Source organism: Natrix helvetica (assembly GCF_964273705.1).
Source record: "Natrix helvetica genome assembly, chromosome: 3".
NCBI classification, from domain to species: Eukaryota; Metazoa; Chordata; class Lepidosauria; order Squamata; family Natricidae; genus Natrix; species Natrix helvetica.
Genome location: NC_138549.1, coordinates 100,701,831 through 100,727,924, shown reverse-complemented (window position 1 = coordinate 100,727,924; position 26,094 = coordinate 100,701,831).

Genomic DNA, 26,094 nt, shown 5'->3' with positions numbered 1-26,094 from the left:
CAGTCAGGGTTGATCTCCTCTAGGACTGACTGGTTTGATCGCCTTGCAGTTTCATTACTGGAATCTTTAACATTGCTTCTAAAAAGAAAGGTCTTTCCCAAAGTCTCCTGAAATAACAGAAAACCAGAGCCTAGAATGCCAAAACCTAACGGGCACTGATTCTGCCTTTCCTTCTGAATAATTTTAAACATGCAGATCTTTGCATTGGCAGGAGATAGCATCATCAGTCAGTGTGGCCTATGTGTGCCATATATTTTTAAGACAGCACTGTGGAGAATTATTAGAAATCTGAGTTCACTTGCCAATCAATAACTTCAGAAAGTAAGGAAAACAACTTTGATGGACATATGTAGAATTAAGAGAGTGAAATATTTTTTAAGTCCAGGACAACAGTATAACATTTGGAAGTGATTCAAGAAAAAGACCTCCTTAATTCCCTGAAGTATAAAGCGGAGGAGGAGATACAACACAGCTGGGTTTTCAAGATTTTGTTATTGTAGCCAATCTTAATAAAAGTCATTCTAATCACTCTCATGTGAGCTAAATTGATTTCTGATCCAGTGTACCTAATAGGGTTGACAATAACCAAGTGTTTCATCCATACCCTCAGCCCACCTTTTCATACAACCTGAAAGAAAGAAAGTAAAAGAAAGTAAATTGCTAGCATTTCCTGTGTACTTGCTACTGCATTTCTTTTCAAATCTATGATGCTGACACATTGACCATTCTGCATTTGGAGTTTTACAGAATCCTGCTAGAATATATCTAGGTCTTGGCAGGGGGGTAAGTAAAGTGTCCCTTCCAATGAGATCACTGAGACGACCAAATACTGCCTGTAGATGCAATACCATGGTTTCAGAGATATATTGGAAGTAATGACAGTGGCAATGGTTTGTCTGTGTGGCCACCTTGTTCATATCACAACTGATCTTTTGTTTTAAAAGCAAAAGGTCTGGGAAGATTCCAATTTAAGGAAGCCATCAACAGTTTCATGCAGTTTGATCCGAAATTACAATCACTGCACCCAGTTGAGATTGCGCTTTATTGTACCTGTCACTTACTGATGTCCATAAGAGTCACTGTTTTATTAATTGCAAGAAGATGTACACTTCATCTTACTTTCTATAGAACGAATGGAGTGTGACTTAATGGTGTTGTCTGAAATGCACAGCTAGTCTGAACCAGCACAAGTCCGCTGAAATCTACTCTAAAACCATTCCACGTAATCTAAACTAAAGATAATGAGATCTGCAGTGAGTTACACATGTTAAGCTGTGTAGACAGTATGCCAGCAGAAACTATTTACATAATGTCTGGAAAGACTTTCGGACTTAAGAATATATCATGCTGTGATTGTCCACTTTGGTTTTACACCAATGATTTCAAAATACATAGCCAGCGTTGTGCCTTCACTGCGTGACATTACTGGAAAAATCAATTGGCTAATGACTTATTTCTGTGACACTTACACAAAGGTGAAGTTGTGAAAACTAATGGCAGTATCATACAAATGATATCTTATGATATCCTTTCTGGAAAATAGCAGACTATGTGTTATTATTAAGCTGTTATTAAGTTTAACCTTAATAATTGTAGCTGCCTGCCACTTTAATAATATAGCTCAGTGATGGCGAACCTTTTCGTAAAGGCGTGCCAAAATTGTGTGCCCACACCCACAATGCAATGCCCCCGGCCCAACTGTGCATGCGCACGTGACCCCCTGCACATGCGCTTATGACCCCCCCCAAGCAGGTGGGGAGTTTTTGCCCTCCCCAGGCTCTGGAGGCTTTCCTGAAGCCTGGGGAGGGCGAAAACAACCTCCCCCAGCCCCATGGAGGCCCTCCGTAAACTGGAAATGGATCATTTCTGAACTTCTAGTTGGCCTGTTGGGCCCGTTTTTCATTCTCCCCAGGCTCCGGTGGCTTTCCTGAAAGGGTAAAAATGCCTCCCCCAGCCCTCTGGAAGGCCGAATATCAGCTGGCCAGCGCATGCATGTGCGCTGGAGCTGACAGCTCATGGACTGGCAAATATGGCTCCAGGTGCAACCTGTGGCACCCTTGCCATAGGTTCGCTATCACGGGTATAGCTCAACCTTGGCAGTTTTAAGTGGATTTCAACTCCCAGAACTCCCCAGCCAGCATACTGCGTAGGGTAGGGGTGTCAAACTCAATTTCATTGTGGGCTGCATAAGGGTTGTGTTGGACCTTGGTGGGTCAGGATGGGCATGGTCAGGATGGGTGTGGCCAGCTCAACGTCACTCATGTTGAGGGTGTCTGTGGTGGCCGACTGCTCTGCCAGTGAAAACGGGACTTGAGAGGGCTGCCCATGAAACCTCCATTTTCAGTTGCAACTGTCTCCTGCAACCCTTTGCCAGCAAAGCACACAGTCCTCCTGACTTCCATTTTCACTGGCAGAGGCACCACTGTCCAGTTCTTTGCTGTTTCTAGGGTGGCCCCGGGAGCCAGATCTTAGCACCCATGGGCTGGATTCGGCCCCCGGGCCTTGAGTTTGACACCCCTGGCCTAGGGAATTCTGGGAGAATTTAAAAGTTCTCCAGATTGAGAAACACTGGTATAACTGTGGTGGCATAGCATATCTCTGTCTAATTATATTCCTTCTTCTCTTCTATGATATTCTATTGTATGAAGTTTCTTCTATGGTATATCCCTTTCCTAATCACTAATACCATTAGAAATGAACTATAGGCCGTTTTTGTTCTGATTCACCTTTTTGGATGCATAGGTAAATATTTGCTTATATGACACATTTTAAAACTACATTAACATTATAGCCATTTGTAGCCTTTACTGATTTTCCCATAAAAAGAAGAGCCAGTCTTTTATCTTTGATTTATCTAGGAGGAATATTTTAAGCATCAGACAATCCTGCTGCAATTCTGATGCTGCTGAGAATGCTGCTCCCGAAATGGGTATGGAGTGTGCTGAAATTAAATATTGTGCATACATAGTTGAACAGCTAAAAGACTCACAAGCATGTATAGTATTATATAGCCTAGTCAATAAGTGTCCAGTTTAACTAAATGTCACTAGAGATTTGCTGAACCTATTCTGGTTTTTGTTGAAGACAGTCAATAGAATTCTTTTTTTAAAAACAATTTTTAATTGTTTTTTTTAACAAGGACAAACAAACATAAAAATAAAAAACTCATCTTCCATTACAAATTGTAGAAAGTGTGTCAGTTGGTTACAGTATTTCCATGCGTCTCTTCCATAAATACCACCTGCTTTTTATATCAAATCACATATTTTAAATTCACCTATATTCATGTATATCACAATTATTATATCTCAACCTTAATTTGACTATAATTGTTTTTACGTCCTTTTATATATAATATTCAAAATCTAGAATAGGATTATATGATAACTTTCCATTAAATCATCCTAAAATCATCGAATCACAATACATCTTTATAACATATTCTAGATAAAGCTTTGAAACCTCCTCTCATAATCTCCATATATTGTTTATATAAAATTTCATATTATCAAGCTAACATATCTATATGTATTGTTATCATTATTAATCATTATTTAACTGTAGCTATTGTTGCTTCATTTTATACATACTACTAGTAAACTAAATTTAGTTTAATTTTTATTGTACATTTTCATTGCATCAACCTGTATCCCTCCAGCAATAGTACGGTCTTATAGCTCTTGCCATTTGTAGCATTAACGTTCTAGTTACTTTCTTAATAAATCTTGTATAAACCTCCCTTGGCAACATGTTGTTCCTTTCGTATCTCACAAAAGCTTGAAACCCAACATCTGCCCTTTCCATCAGCTTATCTTTGGTTATCACTAGTGCTTCTATCAAGATTTCTCTCCTTATCTCTGTCAATTTTTCTCTCTTTTCTTCTTCTGTGCTTTGAAGTCTGGGGTAGAGTTCCAATCCATCCATCTCCCCTTTCCATATTCCCCTCTTGCCATTACCAACCAAGCTCACTTTGTTGTCAGAATCCACAGTTTTCTTATCTCTTTGCTCATTTTTTTTCTTCCATCTTTTGAACTCTTTCCTCCACTTTCTTCATTTGGTAAACATCCTCAGTTTCTCCATCAGATTTATCTGTTTTGTATTCCATATTCTCCAATCTCTTTTCAATTCTCTCTGTCACAACTAATACATTTTGAATTTCAAACATAATCATTTGCAATGTTACAGTTTCTTTTTCCTACTGGGCCATTCTTTCAATTTTGCAGATACTGCCACTATAGGGTTCAATTTTAATAAACTTCAAACAGGTTTATTATCTTTCAAGTCAAAATGTTGTCTTCTCTCCAATAGCTAGTGATAGAACTTCCAAAAGCACCTGTATAAACAACTTGTGCACTTCCTACTATCACTATCAGTAAACAAGCTGAAAGAACCTTGAATCTCAAGTGATCAAAGAGAAAGAAGAAAAAACAATGTATCCAGCCTCCAGCCTCTAAGTGGCAGTGTAACTGCTTTTCCTCCTCTTGTTACAACCCTCTTTATAATCCTTCTTATTTTCTTCTTTATATTCCTTTAGTTACTTTACTTTACTTTATTTCGTATTTCTAGACCGCCCCCTCTCCCAAAAGGGACTCAGGGCGGTGTACAGTCAGGCTAAAACACAAATAGTATACATATCAGTAAATACATAAATACATAAATAGAGGAGGCTATATAAAACATTCCAAGCTTAAGAAAGAAAAAAAAAACCTTAAATGGAGATCAAAAACAATCCAATCAAGCATTATAAAAAAAGAAGGAGAATTTTAATCCATGGGTATAAGCAAAAGTGAAAAAAGAAGAAGAAAGAATTAATCCATTCAGTTTAAAAAATAGGGAGCCCCTTCAAAAGTTCCATCCGTGAAAAAAAAGAAGTTAGAAACTGGATAACACACTAAGTTCAATGCAGATCAATGTCGCCGCCTACAGTCTTTTGTCTACAACAGTGTTTCTCAAACTTGGCGACTTTAAGTCCTGTGGACTTCAACTCCCAGAATCCCCCTGGCTGGGGGATTCTGGGAGTTGAAGTCCACAGGACTTAAAGTCGCCAAGTTTGAGAAACACTGGTCTACAATCTTAACATATTTTTTTTTTCTTGGCTAGTCTCTTCCTCTAATAACATTTCCTCACCAATCCGACACACTTTTTCACATAGACAATAGAATTCTTGCTTATTTCCCAGACTGCTGTGCTTCTAACATTTTCAAAACCATCAGTTCAAATCTGTAACTGGAAAGAAGTGGATAATACAAAAGGGCAACAGAGGGAATTTGAGGAATTGAGGATATTTTGGGGGAAACACTCAGATTAAAATATGCTTCGAACTGATCTTTATTAAACAGAGATACTGACATTAAAATTAATGCAATACATTTTAAAATATCCTGCCTGTGCTGTTACATCCATAATGACACACCCATATTTCAGGGCCACAGTTTGCAAAATTCCAAAAATGAACCAACCCTATGAAGTATTCATAAGATACTGGCATTATCTTTAACTTTGTGATGCAAGAAAAAGTCTTGTGTTGTTTCATGTTCCCCTGTTGCAGCGAGGATTTTCATGAAATGTTTTATACCTCTCTCACATCACCAGGGACGCAATGGCTCAGTTGCTAAGACCCTGAGCTTGTCAGTCAGAAAGGTCGGCAGTTCGGTGGTTCGAATTTCTAGAGCCACGCAACCGAGTGAGCTCCCGTTACTTGTCCCAGCTTCTGCCAACCTACTGGTTTGAAAGCATGCAAAAATGCAAGAAGAAAAATAGGGACCACCTTTGGTGGGAAGGTAACAGCGTTCTATGTGCCTTTGGCATTGAGTCATGCTGGCCACATGACAGTGCTGGCCCTTCGGCTTTGAAACAGACATGAGCACCACCCCCTACAGTCAGGAATGACTAACACATGTGTGCGAGGGGAACCTTTACCTTTACATATTTATTGCTATGGGTATAGAAAGGGGAAGGGAGAACAGCAGTTTTACTTGCTGTATAAATATGTATGCATCATGTTTGACTCTTCCCTTTTTGATCTAGATCAGCACAGCTTCTGATCATGTGGAAATGATGCATTTAAATACACCCTTTTGGCTATGCATGTTTATTTTTAATCATGTAAAAAATTTGGACAAAATTTTTGGGCAGGAACCATGTTAAAGCCATCGTTTATATTGTCATTTAGGTGAAAACATCTCCTTCCCTCCCTCCCTCCCTCCCTCCCTCCCTCATGTCTAGACTGACAGAGAGAATCTTTATTTCAGTCATTGACCAATGAAAGGGCATTCGATATGAGGAACAAAGCAAAATAATCCCCTAGTTGCAATAACTATCGGCAGCCAATTGTGAACCATCCTGTCCTCAGCAAAACTTTCTTATAAAGCTCACCGTATCTGATATGTAATGAAAAATGTTTATATGGTGTCTATATATTCAGCCATCATATATCATGCTGTTAAAATTGTATCAAGCAGTAAAGTAGTAGCAAAAAATGTAACCATCAGTGTTCAAAAAGGAAAAAGTGTAGTGACAGGGATCAACTGTTTCAAACCACTCTGCTTTTTAAACTTTATAATGGTCCTTTTAAGCTTTGTTTTAATCTAGTTTTTAACTTGTTTTTATTTATAGCTTTTATACCATTTTAATGTTTTATCTGTAAACTGTCCAGAGGCATGTCAGTGTGATGGGCAATATAGAAATCTGGTAAACAAACAAACATTACTTGATAGACAAAACTAGGCATCTTCCATAAGCTAAGGCTTATGTTGCCTTTAAAAAAAAGGCCAAAATTTTTTTTGGATGGCAAATCAACAATGAATATCTAAGGTGGCCATAGTAAAATACTCTGGGGAAGAAGACCTTGGTGGACTAAGGAAGAAGAATAGTTGCAGGAACTGGGTATGGCTACTCTAGGGAAAAGACGGACTAGGGGTGACATGATGGCAATATTCCAGTATTTGAGGGGCTGCCACAAAGAAGAGGGGACGACGACTTATTTTTCAAAGCACCAGAAGTCAGGGCAAAAAACAATGGATGGAAACTAATCAAGGAGAAAAGCAACCTGGAATTAAGGAGAAGCTTCCTAACAGTGAACAATTAATCAGTGGGAAAAGTTTGCCTCCAGAAATTGTAGGTGCTTCATCATTGGCTTTTTTAAAAGAAAAGATTGGATAGCCACCTGTCTGAAATGGGGGTTGGATTAGAAGAACTACAAGGTCTCTTCCTTCTATATTCTGATTGATTGATTTTAAGGGCCCCTTCTGATCAGGCAGGCAGTTCTGGAGTCTTTGTCCTAGGGGTACTAGGAATTATACAGGCTAAAAAGAATTGGGGTAGGTTCCAGTGGTGGGATTTAATTTTTTTTACTACCAGTTCTGTCGGCGTGGCTTGGTGGGCATGGCATGCTTGGTGGGCGAGGGAGGTGAAGGATACCATAAAATCTCCATTCCCACACCACTCCAGAGGAAGGTTACTGCAAAATCCCCATTCCCTCCAGATCAGCTGGGACTCGGGAGGCAGAGAATAGATGGGGGCGGGGCCAGTCAGAGGTGGTATTTGCCAGTTCTCCGAACTACTCAAAATTTCCGCTACCGGTTCTCCAGAACTGATCAGAACCTGCTGAATACCACCTCTGGTAGGTTCATATGCAAGTTCATATTGGCCATCACAAATAGCCCGAATATGAAGTTGCCAGAAACTTTCTTTTGATTCTTCATTTGCAGTGAAATGGATCTTGACTTTTGTTTCTGAAACTTGTCGTAGACAGATAGCTATCTCTAGATTCTGAGAGGCAAAGTCATCTTGAGAAATGGATCATCTACTTGATCTAAATCATTATGCTGCCTTCAAACGAATTTTACATTCTGTGCTATTTAACATGAAGTTTTTTGTTTGTTTCTGTTTAGCTTTATTCATCATTAAAATGAGAGAAATCTGCATACCTTTTAATCCAGGATTAGCCCTTTTTAGTTCATTTTCCCTGAAGACTGATTGTCAGTGCTTCAAAAACATCACTTGCGGATGGATTTTTTAAAAATATAGCTTCTCCCATATTTGTAGCAATAAAATATGAATCTATTTTAACAAAAAGTATAGTTTTCTGTGTGGGATTTTATGCAGCTTCCCCCAACTTTATTTGAAAGCACTGCATAGTTTTCCATGGTAACTCAACTAATAACCACAAAAGCAACAACAAACCAATAATCTGTGGGAAATGCTTTGATTAGCTATGCCTAAAATTGGCTATAGCAGCAGTAATGTCAAGCCGGCCTCCCTCAGCAACCAAGAAAGAAACCACTTAACTCCATTTTGCAGAATTAAGAATACTTTTACTGGTTATGAAAAGATAGCAGCTAAACAAAGCAAGATCTGAGGCAAAAGCGCGCGAAATCATACATATCAATATGTGACCAACCCCCCTCCCCCTGGTAGCCCTCATCCCAGTGTCCAATCTGCAAATCCCTTCAGTGTCATGTGAGTTCCATCTTCAAGGAGCATCATCAGGTTGGTATGCAGGACGGTTGGCCTTGACCGACACCAAGCACTAATCTCCAGCATGCGCAGTAGACGGTGAGACCAAAACTCTCTTTTTACAATCTCTCCTGTACTTAAACTTCCTCTCCCAAATACCAGCCCCCCCTTCCCCGTTTAAATGGCAGCCGAAAGCAAATAGCGAAATAGAGGCTGACAAGTAATGTTTTTGGCTGTAAACAAGACATTTTAAATGAAGTTTTAAAGTAACAATTTAAACATGAAAACAAGCAATTCAATTTTGCAACTCTGGAATCAAAATATTTAATGTGATTTTTCACGACACTTGATGTTAATTCATGACTGCCTAGGCAAACACTGCACAGGGAATGAAAGGAAGACGGTATTACAAGACCAACCCATGGCCTGTGATTCATGTTGCTTCCATACAAGCACCTGATCCAGGGGTGAGTTCCGGCAGTCACTACTGCCAATTAGCTCATGGCCACGCTGCACGCATTTGATGTGCACAGTGTGCGCATGCACAGGGCAATAAAAATTGCTCTGTGCATGCTCAGAAGCAAAAAACAAGACGGAGGGGCCTACGATGCCACCCGGAAAACCATGGCAGGCATGGTAACTGCTGGTTCCAGCGACCGAAGCCGCCAAACCACTACCAGTTCGGCAGAACTGGTCCAAACTGGTAGGAACACACCCCTATCTGATCCCACTCAGTTATGGTTCCTACTGAGTTACCTTTACATTACAGTTGATGTTGAAATGGTCCAGAACCATAGGTATGAATGGGGCCTTGGTCGGTGCTGATTATTAAAAAGAAGGGGCATCAAACAAATCAGTCCCTGATATAGAACTATTCAGAATGTTAAGAAGATTCTAAGTAGAATGATGAGAAAGATCAGAAAGCTTACTCAGATGATAGTCGGATCAATAGAAAAGATTTTAGGCTTTAAAAAAAGAAAACACTTCGTTTTTTTAAAAAAATTGAATTCAAAAGTAACCATTTAAAATAATTATAATAAACTTAGGAGAAACAGCAAGGAATCTGTTTTTTCTCAAAGGCCAAACCATACAGAAAGAAAACAATGATTTTAGAAAATAGCAATATTTTTCTTTTGAAGTTCTGAAAAGTAGCCTCTTCCACATCACCAAAAACACATTGCAAAGACCATGGTAATAGGCAGGGGTATTTATATATGCCTCAGGGATGTGGCAGCCCCCCCCCTCTGTCTGACCTTTCTGAAAAGGAGTCAAAACATGGCTCCGTGGCTTTATGTGAGGAACACAGAGGAGCACACAGCCGTGGGGCCTTCTAATTAATTTTAGTAATGTTTGATCATCCTTGCCTCTTTCTAGAATTTTAAAACTTTTATATCATTGTCAAGGTTCTGACGAATGAACCAGTGGTGGGTTCCTAATGGTTCGGCCCGGTTCGGAGGAAGCGGTATTGGTATGGTGGCCTGGGTCACTGGAACCGGCAATGACCCAGGCCTGCCACGCCCCCGAGCCCTGGTTGCTGCCGTCGCCATCTTGTTTTGGAGTTCTGCGCATGTGCAGAACAATTTTAATTGAACTGTGCATGCATCCAGCATGCACACACACAAGCGAACTGGCAGTAAAGCTGGCTGGAACCCACCCATGGAATCAACCCACCAGAACTCTGAAACTAGGATCCTCCTCAAGGTGCTTCTTTACTGAGTACATCATATCGTCACAGCTTCAAAGGAAAAACAACTTGGCTTATTGTTGTACATCTCATTGTTTGTTTTTGCACTTCTTCATTTTGATTATAGCTTGGAATATTGACCTAGATTACGGGATGATTGATTTCAACCACTGAACCTTTCCTCCATGCTTAGACTCGGAGCCTCTTATAGTTGACCAAGTGTAAATGAAGTCCCTTTCAGTTGACTAAGGATCATTGGATAAGTTTGAAATGTATTATATATCACCAGCACCCTTCCCTGTTGCCCCGAGAAGGAACTAAAACAACCTAAAATCATCTTCTGGAATTTTGTTGACAAACAAGTGAACAAGCATCATTTTGACACCCAGTTGCTTGGCTTCAAATCACTTTTCCAAATTTATTTTTTAACACACATTTTGAAACTCCATGCCGGAGCAGCTGCTTTCAATAATCAAATATATTTATAAACTGTGTAATAACATTGTTTACTATTTGCATTGCCTCACTCAGCCTGATTCATTAGCTATCATTAAAAGCTTTTCACAACATGCTTTCTGCATATATAGAAATGTTCAACGTAGTTCAGATGTCTTCTTAAAGGAGTCTATTTTCTATCTTCAGCAAGACCAGTATAATGGAAGGAGTTCAAAAAACCTTCTTGAGGCTTATGTAAGTGACATGGAAAGTTAGCATGTAGGAATTGCTTGGCTGGATCATACCAAAGGTACAATGGTTGCCTCATTCTGCTTCAAAAGTGAATAACCAAAAGGCTTGAGAAACTCACAGGTAGGGACATGATATCTGTGATTCATTTTCAGAAATCTAGATCAGGAGTGTTAAATTTAATTTCATTGAGGGCCACGTCAGAGTTGTATTTGACTTCGGGGTGGGGACAGGGTGGAAATGGCTGGCTTGGTGTCACTCATTGAGGCTCTGTTTTCAGCTGCAATGGCCTCTTGCAGTCCTCTGCCAGCAAAAATGGAGTAACCCCTGAGCTCCATTTTTATTGGCAGAGGGCTGCAGGAGACCGTTGCAGCTGAAAATGGAGCGGGGGGATGTGTGTGGGCCGCCCAAGCTCCATTTTCACTGGCAAAGGCATTGTGGGCTGGTCGTTTGCTGTTTCTAGAGGGGACCCGTGGGCCAGATCTAAGCACCCCACGGGCTGGATCCGGCCTATGAGCCTTGAGTTTGACAACCCTGATCTAGTTTGAAACATGCACTATTTAGGTATGTTTCAGATTACATGTAGTCCTCAATTTACAGCAGTTCATTTAGTGATTATTCAAAGCACTATAAAACATGACTTATGACCATTTTTCACAGTTACGACCTTTGCCGCATTCCTGTAGTCAAGTGATCGAAATTGGATGCTTTGCAACTGGTTCATCTTTATGACGGTTGCAGTGTCCCAGGGCCATATGGTCCCATTTTGGGACCTTTTGACTAACACAGTCAAAGGGGAAGCCAGATTCACTTAACAATTGAGGCAAGAAAAGTCCTAAAATGGGGCAAAACTCACGTAACCAGGATTGTTGGGCACAATACACTGACTCTGTAAAACCGCTTAGAGAGGGCTGTAAAGCACTATGAAGCAGTATATAAGTCTAAGTGCTATTGCTATTAACAAATGCTTCATTTAGCAAGATAAATTTTGGTCTCAATTGTTGTCGTAGGGCAAGGATTATTGTACATTAGAAATTACCAAAAGAGCAACTTCCGGTTCCTCTTTTTTTTTAAATTTAGAAGTATAAAATGTAGCTCTTTGAAAAAAAAATTCTTGAAAAAGAATTATAAATACCATGAATCTAAAAGGGAGCTTGCTCAGAAGCTGAAATACACCAAGTAAATGAGATGAAGAGTGGGAAGTAGAGGAGAGAGGTAAGGGAAGAAGAGAGGGATAGGAGAGAGGGCAAGGGGGGTGGGGAGGAGGAGAGAAATGAGGAGTGGTAAGGGGAGGGAGGAGAAGGAGAGAGGAAGGGGAAGTAGAGAAGAGAAGGACAGAGGGAAGAAAGGAGATAAGAAGGGGGAGAAAAGAGGGAGAAAAGAGGGAGAAGAAAGTGATGGATAAGGTACAAATATAGTATATGGAGAGCAGAAGAGCTAATAATTGGTTTTTGGGAGTTGTTGGTAAGATGAATTGATGTAAACATTTAATAATATAATATGATGTTGGTTATGTAATAGTATACATGTGATTATATGTTATAAAAATGAAAAAACAATGTAGCTCTTTCTCAGATCTGCTTCTGGAATGAAATATAATATATATAACTTGTGAGGTATATGGTAAGCTCAAATATAAATGTGATAGTTTTTTTTTTTTGCAGAACTTTGGGTTATGAATGTGGCTCTCCAAATATTCTCCAGCCACCATTTCACTGTGCTGGATGGAACAGATAGAAATACAAGTCCAGCAATAGCTGTAGAATCACTGATGCATTCGTTCACAAAATCGCTTCTAAATCCTGCTCTTGTACATAAAATTAGAACCGAAAAATCCTTGCTCGCAGACTTGCAGTTGAAAAACAAAGGATGAAGATGGGCTGTACATGTCCTGAAATCTGAAAAGGCCTGAAAAAAATTCCAATTGCAATTTGATCAATGTGGACGCAATTTTAAAATGGCCATTATCAGTTCTAATAATGTGAATTAGCTTGACTCCTGTGGATAGTATGAATACACTTGCGTGGGTTTTTTTGTGTGTATGTGTTGATAATTATATGGCAGTTGTTTCTGCTGTCTTCTTGGGTGATATTTTGACTTCCCAGGGTAGCCTACAGCCCTGAAATCTTGTTTTGATCTTTCATTCAAGCACTAACTAACCTTGCTTATTTTTTTCCCCCCTCTTGAGGTCAGCCAAGGTTGGCTTGGGTCTAAGAAAAAAAATCCATTCTGTTGCACTCCAAATATATTCAACATTAAGACCTGCATTTTTCTTTTTTTTAGTCCTTCAAAGCTGTCACCCATGCGGCCAGTGAAAACATGACCTGGAAGATTTTAAAAGCAGCCCTACATGTATATCCTGCTCTATTTGGCCTTTCCCTCTCTGTGTTTTATTGGTCTGATCTTGTTTTCTCTTTTTTTAAAAGATGCTGTTGTAGTTTGGATTTTATTATTTGTTGGGCTAGATGTCTTTTATCATTGTTGAAGTGGTTGATTCTATTAATTTTTTTACTGTTTTATCAGTGAAGGTCACTGTCGTTCAAGAATTTGGGTGATTTTTCTTCAATGTAAGCTGCCTTGAGATGCTGCCTGAAAACTCAGAAATGTTTTGGATAAAGAAATCAAATCTGTCATTTGTGTTTTGTGTGGGGATCCAGCACCTTATTTTAAGGTGCTCTAAATGAAGCCTTTTCTCAAGGAAAGGTAACATTTTCAGCCATGTATAAATAAGTCTCATACAGGGTAGTCCTTGACTAATGACCACAATTGAGCCCAAACTTCCTGCTGCTAAGTAAGACAGTTGTTAAGAGAGTTTTGTCCAGTGGTGAAATCTAATTTTTTTGCCCACCAGTTCTGTGGTTGTGGCTTGGTGTGTGTGTGTGTGTGTGTGTGTGTGTGTGTGTGTGTGATATGACTGGGTGGGCATGGCCAACTTTTTTTCACCTTTTAAAGCATTTTTTTCTTGCTGGTTCGGGAAAATGGGAAGGAAAAAATGCTTTAAAAAAGGGGCGGGGGGGAAGCTTCTGACGATCGCACGGCTCATCCACTTACGCCACGCGATTGTCGGAAGCTTTTTAAAAATACTTTTAAAAGCATTGCCTATTCCTGCAAACCGGCAGAGAAAAAATGTTTTGAAACGTGGGGAAAAAAGCTTCCGTCAATTGTGCGGCTGACAGCTGATCCACACAATCACTGGAACCATTTTCCCCCACTTTGTAAAGCATTTTTTCCCTGCCGTTTCAGGTGAAAAGTTGGTAAAAATGCTTTAAAAAGTGAAATAAAGAGGCTCCAACGATTGCGCGGCTCCCAGCTGAGCTGTGCGATCGTCGAAAGCTTTTTTTTACTACTGGTTCACAGAACCAGGGACAATTGTCCCTAGAGGTTCATCCGAACCGGGCTGAACCGGGAGGATTTCACCCCTGGTTTGTCCCATTTTACAACCTTTCCTGCCACAGTTGTTAAGTGAACCACTGCAGTTGTTAAATTAGTAACCTAGTTGTTAAGTGAATCTGATTTCTCCATTGACTTTGCTTGTCAGAAAGTCACAAAAGGTGACCACGTGACTCCAGGACACTGTCATTGTCATAAATACACGCCAGTGGGCAAGCGGCTGAATTCTGATCACCCGAACAGTTGAGGTTGAGGACTGTCTGTAGCAGAGAAATGCCCATAAGCTGCTATGATCTCCTTAGTGACATCCTACAGTCTATTTTTCCCTGCTTGAAAACGTTGCATACAAGTAGCATCATATCTCAACAATTAATCATGATATAGGCAGAGCCCACAATTCAGGGATAATCTAAATATTCAGAATACAGGTAGTCCTCGACTTACAACCGTTCATTTAGTGACTGTTCAACGTTATAACAGCACTGAAAAATGTGACATGACCGTTTTTCACAGTTACGACCTTTGTAGCATCCTCCTGCTCGTGTGATCAAAATTCAGAGGCTTGGCAACTGGATCACATTTATGATGGTCGCAGTATCCCAAAGTCATGTGACCCCGTTTTGCGACCTTCTGACAAGCAAAGTCAATGGGGAAGTCAGATTCACTTAACAACCGTGTTACTAACTTAACAGCTGCAGCAATTCACTTAACAACCGAGGTATGAAAAGTCATAAAATTGGGGCAAAGCTCCCTTAACAAATGTCTCACCTAACAATAGAAATTTTGAGCTCAATTGTGGTCGTAAGTCCAGGATTATCTGTACCAATAACACTCTGGGCTGTCAGCCACATGCTCTGATTCTTTAGAGATCTATAGTCCAGAACTAAAAGAATTGTTGCTACCTCAATCAGGAAGATTTGATTGTCCCAAGATTATGGCTTTACTTCAGTATTTTCCAGCTCCATGTATACTTCTGCACTATATTATTCTCGGAGCTTCTCCTTTTAACACGGCAGGTAGCTTTGAGCCATGAATTGTCAAAGTGATGACACAGAGATCAAAAATGAACTTTGCCCCATCCATGCCATGAATAAGGCAATTAAGGAGAACTGCAATATATTGCAGAAATAATTCATAGTTTTTCATAGACTAGGACTTTTATAACTGGTGATCTCTAAAGAGCATCAGGCTACGGAAGGCTGTACCAAATTACAGATAATGTACACAATAGATCAATGTCCTCTACTCCCTTTTCCTCTGTTTTCCTTTGAGTGGATCATCTGTTGGAAACCACAAAATGTGTAGAGCTAAAGAAAATGGTAGATAAAGTCAGAGCCAAAATGGAAACAATCACTTTTATCTTCCTTCCTTCCTTCCTTCCTTCCTTCCTTCCTTCCTTCCTTCCTCCCTCCCTCCCTCCTTCCCTCTCTCCCTCCCTCCCTCCCTTCCCTATCACTTATCTTATCTTGAGCAGCTGGCAGAATAGAAGGAAAGAAACAGGTAACTCTTACAAGAATTTTAATTGAGCTCTCAGAGAAAGCATTTGAAATTAGGCCAAAGGCTGTACAAAATGAGCTCAAGGCCCACTAATTTCCTCCTGCTGAAATAGATGTTCATAACGATACCCAGTATGGTAGCATTAAGCCACAGACAGCCTCTGGAAGTATTTGGAGAAGTAGGTAGGAGAAATAGCCCTAGCAGGACAGCTAGAGAACCCTTTGAGATAAGTACTTAAGCAAAGAAGTCAATCTTCCAGTCCCTAAGAGTACAGCTGTTGTTTCTTGAAGGACCATCTATAACATATGCAGGCCAGGGAAGAAATATCCCTCTGGGTTCAGTTTCAAGTGGGGAAAAAGACACTGGATTCATGGAAGTTGCTTGGAAAGAAGGTTTACTGATAATGGACAGGACCACATGGTTTGAGGTCCTTGGGGAAAAAAGGGAAGAGATGCTGAGTGTGCCCTGGTTTTATGCCCTCTCTGGGCTTTTGAATTTGAGCTTGTATTCTGATTGGTTGTCAGAGTCCCATGGGGCCATTCAGGGGCAACTCTGTAGGCTGTCCTGAATCCCAAGCTTGGTTGACTTTTGCTGGGCAATGATGTAATGGAAGGGGTTTGGGCAATTCCTACTATGGCTCTGCCTGAAGGAGTAGATCTTTGTTATATAGAATAGACTGGCTCAGGCCATAATAGCCCATTGGCGAAGGTGGGAGGCTGAGTTTCTGCCTCCCTTTTAGGGGAAATATTCTATCCTTTTAATATTTCCTAAAATATCTCATTTTCCTAGGAGAGGGGTGGGTGCTTCCTACAAAGTGAAGTGAAGTGAAGGCTTTACCTAATTTCATACCAACATGTGATTGGTGCCGCAGTGGTTAGAATGCAGTGCTGCAGGCTACTTCTGCTGACTGTCGGTTGCCAGCAGTTTGGCAGTTCGATCCCGACTGCCTCAAGGTTGACTCAGCCTTCCATTCTTCCGAGGTCGGTAAAATGGGGGCAAAATGCTGACACTGTAAACCGCTTACAGAGGGCTGTAAAACACCGTGAAATATATAAGCCTAAGTGCTATTGCTATTGGTCTATGGGAGAGGTTTTTTTAAAAAAGGGAAGCTACAGAATAGTTTAGCCAGTTGATCAAATGCTCAGGCGGGAAAGTCACATCTAAGTGACCAGCATGGGTCCTTTTGGTTTTCCTAGAAACTGAAACAGGGTGATCTCAAAGACAAATACTGGTAGTCCTCGGCTTACAACCATTCATTTAGTGGCCATTCAAAATTACAACAGCACTGAAAAAAGTAACGTACGTTTTTCATACTTATGACTCTTGCAGAATCTCCATTTGTCACATGATCAAAATCTGGCAATTTGGCAACCGGCACATATTTATGACAGTTACAATATCCTAGGGTCAAGTGATCACCTTTTGTGACCTGACAAGCAAAGTCAATGTGGAAGCCTGATTCACTTAACAACCCTGTTACTAATTCAATAACCGCTAGTGATTCACTTAATGACTGTGGCGTGAAAGGCCATAAAATGGAGCAAAATTCACTTCACAATTGCCTTGCGGAATTTTTGGAGCTCAATTGAGGTCGTAAGTTGAGGACCACCTATAAAGCTTCCACGTTGCTATCAGGATTTTGCTTTGAATAGGTGGCATTTTTCTCCCTCAGGCAGAAGCAAATCTTGCAATATATTCCCAAGTCTGAAACCCCAAGGGAGTGATTGTCAGTTCATTGCTGGCTTCCAGTCCTCTTATCTTTCTTTTATGTGCTTTTCAAATACCTGAAGTGCTATCATCTTCCTGGAGATGGTCCGAAAAGAACCCCGTTCCTTTCTTGGCCTGTCCAGCTCAGACTTTCCCCCCAAAAGGACAGAGCAATATTTTTGCTTGACATCCATAAGCGTCCAAAATGGCTGCCTGTACCATTAAAGCTCTGATGGCTTCTGATGTATTGCAAAAGATACCAGGACTGCTAGCTGAAAACCTATTCATGGCAGGCAATCCATAAATTCACATCCTATTAGTCATGTTTGGCTGTACACATTCACCATATAGCACTTTCCCACCTCTTTCAATCTTTGGGGGCCGGTCGTGCGGGTATGACGGAGTGGAGGAGAGACTGCCACAACACTTGCTTACGGTGAACTAAGAATTACTATTGTGGGACACATCTAATTCATTGTCTTACAGATGCCACAGCGGCAGGGAGATAAGGGTTGGCTTGTGGAAATGGAAAAACTTCGCTTTGTCTTTAGAAATTCGAGACTTCAATTGCAACCTTGAACCCCCGCTATTTCATATGTGGCCCATGGATTTATAAAGCGAAATAGTGGGTATTCCGTTCTCCCCTCGAATATTCAGCCCTCTCCTTTTAAAGCTTTTTGCAATGATTTCAGTCATTTCTACATTTGAACATCTGGCCTTTTACAGTGCTCCAAAGCCCACTTTTCAGCAGGTATCAGTAAATCACTCCCCCCAAATGCTGCTGCGTTTTTCTTGTACATTCTTCCATACACAGCATCGATCATCTACTATTTATTAGAAATAAAGAAAGAATGCTTTCTTAACCAGGTCTTGCTTTATTGGCTGCATCCCATCAACGGGATGATTTATGAAGCAGGAAAAAGGAAAAAGAAAGAAAGAAAGAAAGAAAAAAGAGAGGCAGTGGTTGGGGCTTGTGCTTTCTTCGCCTATCTCTGATTGCTGTTGCATCTTTCAGCTTTGTGAAACTGTGCCTGCACAAAGATGAAAGAAAAGGAGGGTTTGCTCATTTCGGTTGCTGCATCTCACCGGCTTCTCTTAAAGCTCATCAAATGGCTAAGTGGGCTTTTTTTCCCTCCGAGCCAATGTGGAAAAGGTGTAGCGTGGTTTGGCAATATTTGCTTATGTTAAGCCTCAAGAGTTTTATTAACACAACCCGACTTGAATGGGAAGCGTTTGCTTTCCTAGGTAAGGAATTTAGTGTCGGCCATGCAAAGCAAGCTATCAGCTATCATCAAGTCTATCCTCCTTTCGCCTCCCCCCCCTTCCCCCTTCCTGGTTGCTATGGTGGCACAAGATGAATGAGCTTTCCTGCAGTTTCATTGATGGCATAAAGTCAGGTAATGAACTGTCAATTCCTTTGTAAGGTTGACTTTTGGAGATTCGTAGCTTCTACTGATCCAAGGCCAGTCAGAGTTTTTTTTTAAGAAAAAAGAAAAGAAAAGAAAGAGAAAAAGAAAAAAGAACCCAAACACTATAGCTTGTGGAGGGGAAAAATATATCCACAGTTCATGGACAGAGACAAGCATCCAGCTAAAAGAGATTATTTCTAAGCCAGCTACAGATAAGTACATTAGGCAGAAAGTGAGAACAAAGATAGCAAACGGCAGCTAGAATTTGGCTGCTTGTACACAGGTTTGGATTTTTCTTCTTTTGGGGAGGCCTTTTGTAGGCACAGAGAAGGATCACCCACATGCCCCTTTCTTTGGGATGTGATCTCTGTAGCTCAGTGGTACTACAACAGTGGTTGGATTCAAATTGTTTTACTACCGGTTCCGTGGGCATGGCTTGGTGGGCATGGCATGGCTTGGTGGGCGTGGCAGGGGAAGGATACTGTAAAATCTCCATTCCGTCCCCACTCCAGGGGAAGGTTACTGCAAAATCCCCATCCCCTCCTGATCAGCTGGGACTCGGGAGGCAGAGAATAGATGGGGGGGACGGGGCCAGTCAGTGGTGGTATTTACCAGTTCTATGAATTACTCAAAATTTCTGCTACCGGTTCTCCAGAATTGGTCAGAACCTACTCAATACCACCTCTGTACTACAAGGCTTTGCATGCACGAGGTGTTGGGTTCAGGTCACAACATCGCTCAGTATGGCAGGACAAAGTCATGCTTTGAAGTCATAGCCAAGGTACATAGTCCTGAAAAAAAGAGTGCAAAGAAGCGCAACAAAGATGATGAAGGGAATGGAGGCTAAAACATATGAAGAACTGTTGCAGAAATTGGATTTGTCTAGTTTAATGAAAAGAGGGATTAGGGCAGAGGTGGCATGCAGCCAATTCTGACAGGTTCTGGAGAACCGATAGCAAAAATTTTGAGAGTGGGGAGGGAATGGGGATTTTGCAGTATCTTTCCCCTGCTACGTCCACAAAGCCACGCCCACAGAACTGGTAGTAAAAAAAATTGAATCCCACTACTGGACATGGGAGCAGTGTTCCAATATTTGAGGAGCTGACACAAAGAAGAGGGGGTCAACCTATTCTCCAAAGCACCTTAAGACAGGACAGAGATGAGCAATCTAGAAATTTTGTGACAGCGAGAACAATTAACCAGTGGAACAACTTGCCTCCAGATATAGAGGGCGTTCTAACACTGACGGTTTTAAAAAATAAATTGGACTGCCATTTCTTTGAAATGATATAGGGTCTTGTACTTGAGCAGGGGATTGGACTAGAAGACCTTGAATATCGCTTCCAACTCTGTAATTCTGTTATGTGCAGAGTCTGCTCATGTACTGCTGTTGAATAGCCAGCTGACAGGCAATGCTCCTCCTCTGTTTGTAACAAGGAAGCATTTACTACAACCACTGCCTGACCATTAGGTTTTCTTCTGCTCACTTCATGCCCCACATCTGCTCTTATTGCTGAGGAAAAGCATAGAGGAAGAAGATGAGGAGGAAAACTGGGTTGCAAGAACAACATGGATCTATACAAGCAGAGAAAAAGAAGGCTGGCTTGTAGTCCAGATCTGGGTACTGGAAGTCTCTGGCAACAAAAAGAACACACAGACATGTGTAGTCATGGGGGGAAATACAGAGGAGACCCAAGATGATGGAGAGTGCGGGTAGGGCTGAAGACACACCCTTGTAGACTCTTCTATACTAATCACCATATTGACTATTCTGACACTGACAGTCAGAAATTAAAAAAAAAAGGAAGCACCTGAAATATTAAAGAAAATAGCAAAAGCACTTAGACTTGTATATACCACTTAAAAGTGCTTTTATAGCCCTCTCTAAGCGATTTACAGAAGTCAGCCTATTGCCCCCCAACAATCTGGGTCCTCATTTTACCCACCTCAGAAGGATGGAAGGCTGAGTCAACCTTGAGCTGGTGAGATCTGAACTGCTGAACTGCAGCTAGCAATCAGCTGAAGTAGCCTGCAGTACTGCACTCTAACCACTGAGCCACCTCGGCTCAATTTTCAAATACTTGAAAACAGGGGTGGGTTCTGGCAGGCACTACTGCCAGTTCACTCATGTGTGTGCCATGTGTGTGCTTGATGAGTGCTGCGCATGCATACGCAATGCAATAAAAATTGTTCTGCGCAGAAGCGAAGTACAAGATGGTGGCACCTACGGCACTTCCCAAAGAACCAGTTTGGGGGTGTGGCAGGCCTGGGTCACTGCCAGTTCCAGTGACTCAGGCTGCCAAACCACTACCGGTTCGGCCGAACCGGGAGGAACCCATCACTGCTTGAAAATAAAGTAACACTCCTCATCTAGGTTTGAATGGCTTCTTTCTTTTCCCCCCTTTGATTGGATTTCCCTACCCTTTTTTCCTGCATGGAGGAGAAGAGAGAAAGAAAAAGGGAGGGAGGGAGGGAGGGGGTGAAGGAAGGAAAGAAGGAAGGAAGGAAGGAAGGAAGGAAGGAAGGAGTGGTGGTGGTCCAGACTTCTCTTTCTTTGCTTCTGTGTGGTGGCATCTGTGCTGGTGTTGGATTAAAGAATCAAGATGGTGGCTGAAACTCTATGATTGAGGACCTACTTCCTTTGTATATGCAGTGTGCAAACAGCCACATGGCTAGTATCACATGGTTGTGACCTGTACCTTTGGGCAAGTTTAATTTTAATGTACCACGAATCCTTGCAAAAGGAAAGTACTAATTAATGAAATTAACATATTATTTTAATATGAAATTCAAAGATTAAAACAATATATTATGGCCCATCCACTTTTTGCAGTGTGTCTCTTTAAATGTGGCACACACATTCAAATACGTTCCTTACCATGACCATATTTATACAACCTAATCCCAGAGATGAATCTATAATTGTGGTTTATCATTCATTATCTCTTATCTGACAATCCACAGTTAAAAAAATCAGATCTTAGCATCATGTGTGACACTGATCTAGATAAACAACTTTCTGTATTCTCAATGTTTTTTTTTATGCCTCTGCCTGCTGTTCGCTTTCATTGGGTAGATGGCCACTGTCATCATTGGCACAGTAGCCTACACACGTAGAGGTGAACCCACCCAAAATATATTTCACAGACTAATGCAGCACTGACAAAACAGAAACAGGCTGGATCATAACTCTCTGAGACATTGCTCAGCAAGCCATGAATCAATCCCTAATCTTCAATCTAAATGGCAGAGGCTAAGAAGTAGCAATGTTTTGATTCAAATCTAAAGTCAGATTCCCAATAAGCAACCTATATAAGTGACCGGGTCGAGAGGTCATGAATTGAAGTAGAAGGCGCTTCCCAAGATATCAAAGTAAAGACTGCAGAGAAGTTGTTCCATTGCTGAATCCCCTTGAAGAGGAATCATGAATAGTGCAGGATTTCCCAGGTACAACTAAACCTGGACATTTCTAAATTACTTAGGATCACATACCTTAAAAACCTCCTTTTTAATCAGCTCTTTTCCTTGCAAATAGAGGATCCGCCTTGCAATCATTTTTATGTGTTGTCCATGCCTTCTGACAGCTGGTGGCCTTGATCAGTTCAAGGTCCAAATTCTCTAATGCCAGCTTTGTGATGGCAAGGCCTAAACCTATTTCCTCATTTTGATCTGAATCCCCGAATTCCATTCATTTGTTCACATATTTAGGTGAAGTCAGTGTGTCTAGCTGGGTCCTGACATAGTGATTCAATATGTAAAATGATCAGATGGGTTACTACTTTTAACTTAAAGCCATACGTCTAATTCATTAAAATAATATACATAAATACTCTTCATATACTGTACATTATACATACAGTGTTGTAATCCAGAAATGACTTGTTATTAGCATTGTCTTGATTATTATTATTAGTTTCACCTAGACTATAACCCTGGGATTTCCCTGGTGATCTCCCTCCCAAATCCCAACCATATCTAATCTTGCTTAATCTAATCAAATTCAGCAAAAGTCAGCCAGATGCTGCCACAACTTTCAGGTAAAACAGCAATCATAGCTAAAATGTCAACGTGAGTTTCTCCTGTTGTTTGATCAGATCAATGGAGTAGAAAAACAGATATGATATTAGAGCTGTGGTGGCGTACAGAGCTGGGTTTCTGCTGGTTCGCACCAGATTGGACAAACTGGTAGTGGTGGTGGCGGGAAGCTCTGCCCACCTGCCTGGACACGAGCGAACCATTAGTAAAATACATTGAAACCCACCGCTGGTGGTGCAGTGGGGGCAATATTCTGACTCTGTAAACCATTTGGAGAGGGCTGTAAAAGCACTGTGAAGCAGTATATAAGTTCAAGTGCTATTGCTACTGCTGTTAACATTTCCCTTGCTTACAATGGACCTGCTCCAGTTTAACTCATGTGCAAATTAAGAAGTAATATACATAGTCCTTGACTTGCAGTCATTTGAGTCACTTAGTCATTCACTGAGCAGCCATTCAAAGTTACAATGTCACTGAAAAAAGGGATTTATGACTGGTCTTCACAACTGCAGAAGTCACATGATAAATGTGAGTGCTTGGCAACTGTATTTACAACAATTGCCGCATTCTGGGATTATGTGATTGCCATTTGCAAACTTATCAGCCACTTTCCGATGAGCGAAGTCAATGGGGTAAATTGATTTGCTTAATGACTCTAGGATTCACTGAACAATTGTAGTGATTTGCTTAACAACCATGCCTAAAAAAAATTGTAAAATCAGTTGCAACTCCTTGGCTTATTTAGGAAGAGAAATTCTGGCCCTGGTTGTGATCATAAGTCGAAGGCTACCTGTAAAGGGCACTACACCATGGTGGCCCAGTGGTTAGACTGTAATACAGAAGGCTAACTCACTGCTTACTCCAGGGGTTTGATTCTGAGCGGCTCAGGGTTGACTCAACCTTCAATCTTCCGAGATCAGTAAAATGAGGACCCAGATTGTTGGGGGCAATATGCTGAGACTGTAAAACACTTAGAGAGGGCTGTATAGCACTATGAAGTCGTATATAAGTCTAAGTGCTAAATGCTATTGCTATTGCTACACTGCTGGTTGGGATTGTTTACTCACTCCAATTGCATTCCGTGAATCAATGGAGCCTTCTGTTCATGGAACAGCCCATCTAGATTCAATCCATTGAATGTTATTAGTTTCAAGAAATGAGCAGAGTCGTGTCCCTTACAGCTCTAGTAGAGCTGAAAATGTTTTGGAATAATAGAGTAAGACTCCAATAATAAAGTGTTTTGAGGAGTAGGCGAAAATGCTTAACAATACGAGGTTACAAAAAGTGGTGAGAATGGAACCTGGCTCACTTTTGGGTACATTTTTTTCCCTTTTCATTAAAATTCTTTGTTGGTAACTTCTGCATCATCATCATCATCATCATCATCATCATCATCATCATCATCATCATCATCATGAATTGGGAGGTTGGAATCACATCAAGGACACTGCATCTTTGCAATAAAAACAATATACTGAGAAGCATTGGAAAAACCTGACAGCCTCTTCAGCAGAAACTTGTTTAGAAAATGAGTTTGGCTAAACAAAACCTTTGGAAGTAACATAATCAGCCTTGCCCCTGCTTGGACAAATGGGCTGAGGGAGGAACAATTTGTCAAAGATACACACTTGTAATGTTCAAAGAAACAATTTTCTAGCACAGCGTTATCTTTTGAAACTTACTTTCTATAAGTATTGTTTGCTATATGTTTTTGTTCAAGAGAAAAATTAGGTATGCTGCAGTGTGTGTGCTTGCTTTGGTTTTTTGGGGGGGAGGGGGTTATGTTTTTGCCTGAGCAAAATTCTTTAATTTATGATGTCTATCCATTAAAAAAAGCATCTTGTAGCTGGGCCGTAACTGAATATCCGATTTATTTACTCTGCAAGGAAAACCTTAGGTATGTCCATGACTCATAGCTGAATGTATTAATTGGCTCATTTTTGGAACTGTTCAACTCATTAAACCTTGATTGAATATGTGGCTTTTAAAGTTGGGCTGCTCAGTTGGGGTTTCTCTGAAATGCCATTAGATGACAGGTTGGGTGTTGATATGTCTTAATGTGACAGATGAAAGTGCTCCCTTGGGAATAGTTATAAAAAAAGTTTCAATAGGGCCAGGAAGGTTGTTTTCATGATCCCCCCTCTCTTAATAATGGAAGCCCAATGGAATCTCCAGCTAGACTGGTGAAGGGGTTAAGAGGGGCCTGAATCTGAAGTTACTGCACAGCAAGGGGAAGCACCTGATCTCCCCTGTCCTAAATCTTTAAATCCTTATCTTGTTGTTCCCAGGGGAATGCAGTAAACCTAGTGAGATTCTTGTAACATAATATTCTCTCTCTCTATAAAAATGGTTGTGTGTGTGTATGTTCTATCATAACTCAAGCAATTTCAACCAAACTTGGTACACAGATGAATTACTCTCTGGAAACAAATACTGTGGAGGTAAGACACCCCCTAACACCACTCGAGATGTGTGTTCTGTTAAGATACAGCCTGTTGTGCCTTAAAATGACTTCTACTGTACAGCGCAGGGGAGTTGCCATAGTGACAGCTTCACAGTACTCCACAAGGGGGCTCTCTCTGATAAGGGGGAAAATCCAACATTAGAAATTACATTTGGTCTGGACATTTTCCCCCTATATATAAATACCTGGACAATGCCAGGTTATCAACTAATTGACTATAAATAAAGTGCTGTTGAGACTCTTCACAAGTAATTCTGATTGCTTTCACCTGACATCATATTGCATCACAAATGTTTTCAAATTCTCTTCCACTTCACCTTTGAGACCACATCCATATCAGACTTCCTGCTTCTAGCCACTGTCCAGAGAGATCCTTCACTGAGAAGGACTCATTGTCTCTAACTGGGGCAGAGATGCAATAACTACAAACAAGAGGAAAAAATCCTTATTAGCTCCATCTAATTGTGGAACTCTGCCTATGGAGACCAGGTTGACACCTCCTGGGTGATTTTTCATCAGCTAAGGAATACTTTTCTATTGGAAGGGTGTGAATGTCATTGGATGAATTATACTAGATTATCTGGCCTGCTTTCGCTATATAAACGTTATTGTGTGTGCTTTGGTTGATTGGCATTGTTTTCCTACATCCATAAATATTGATCAGGCTAATTTCTTTTGGAGGTAAGCCCTGTTCTGCAAAGGGCAGAAAAGAAATGGTAAACTAAACACATTAAGCATGAGATAAGTAAATGGAAAGGAAGTATAGC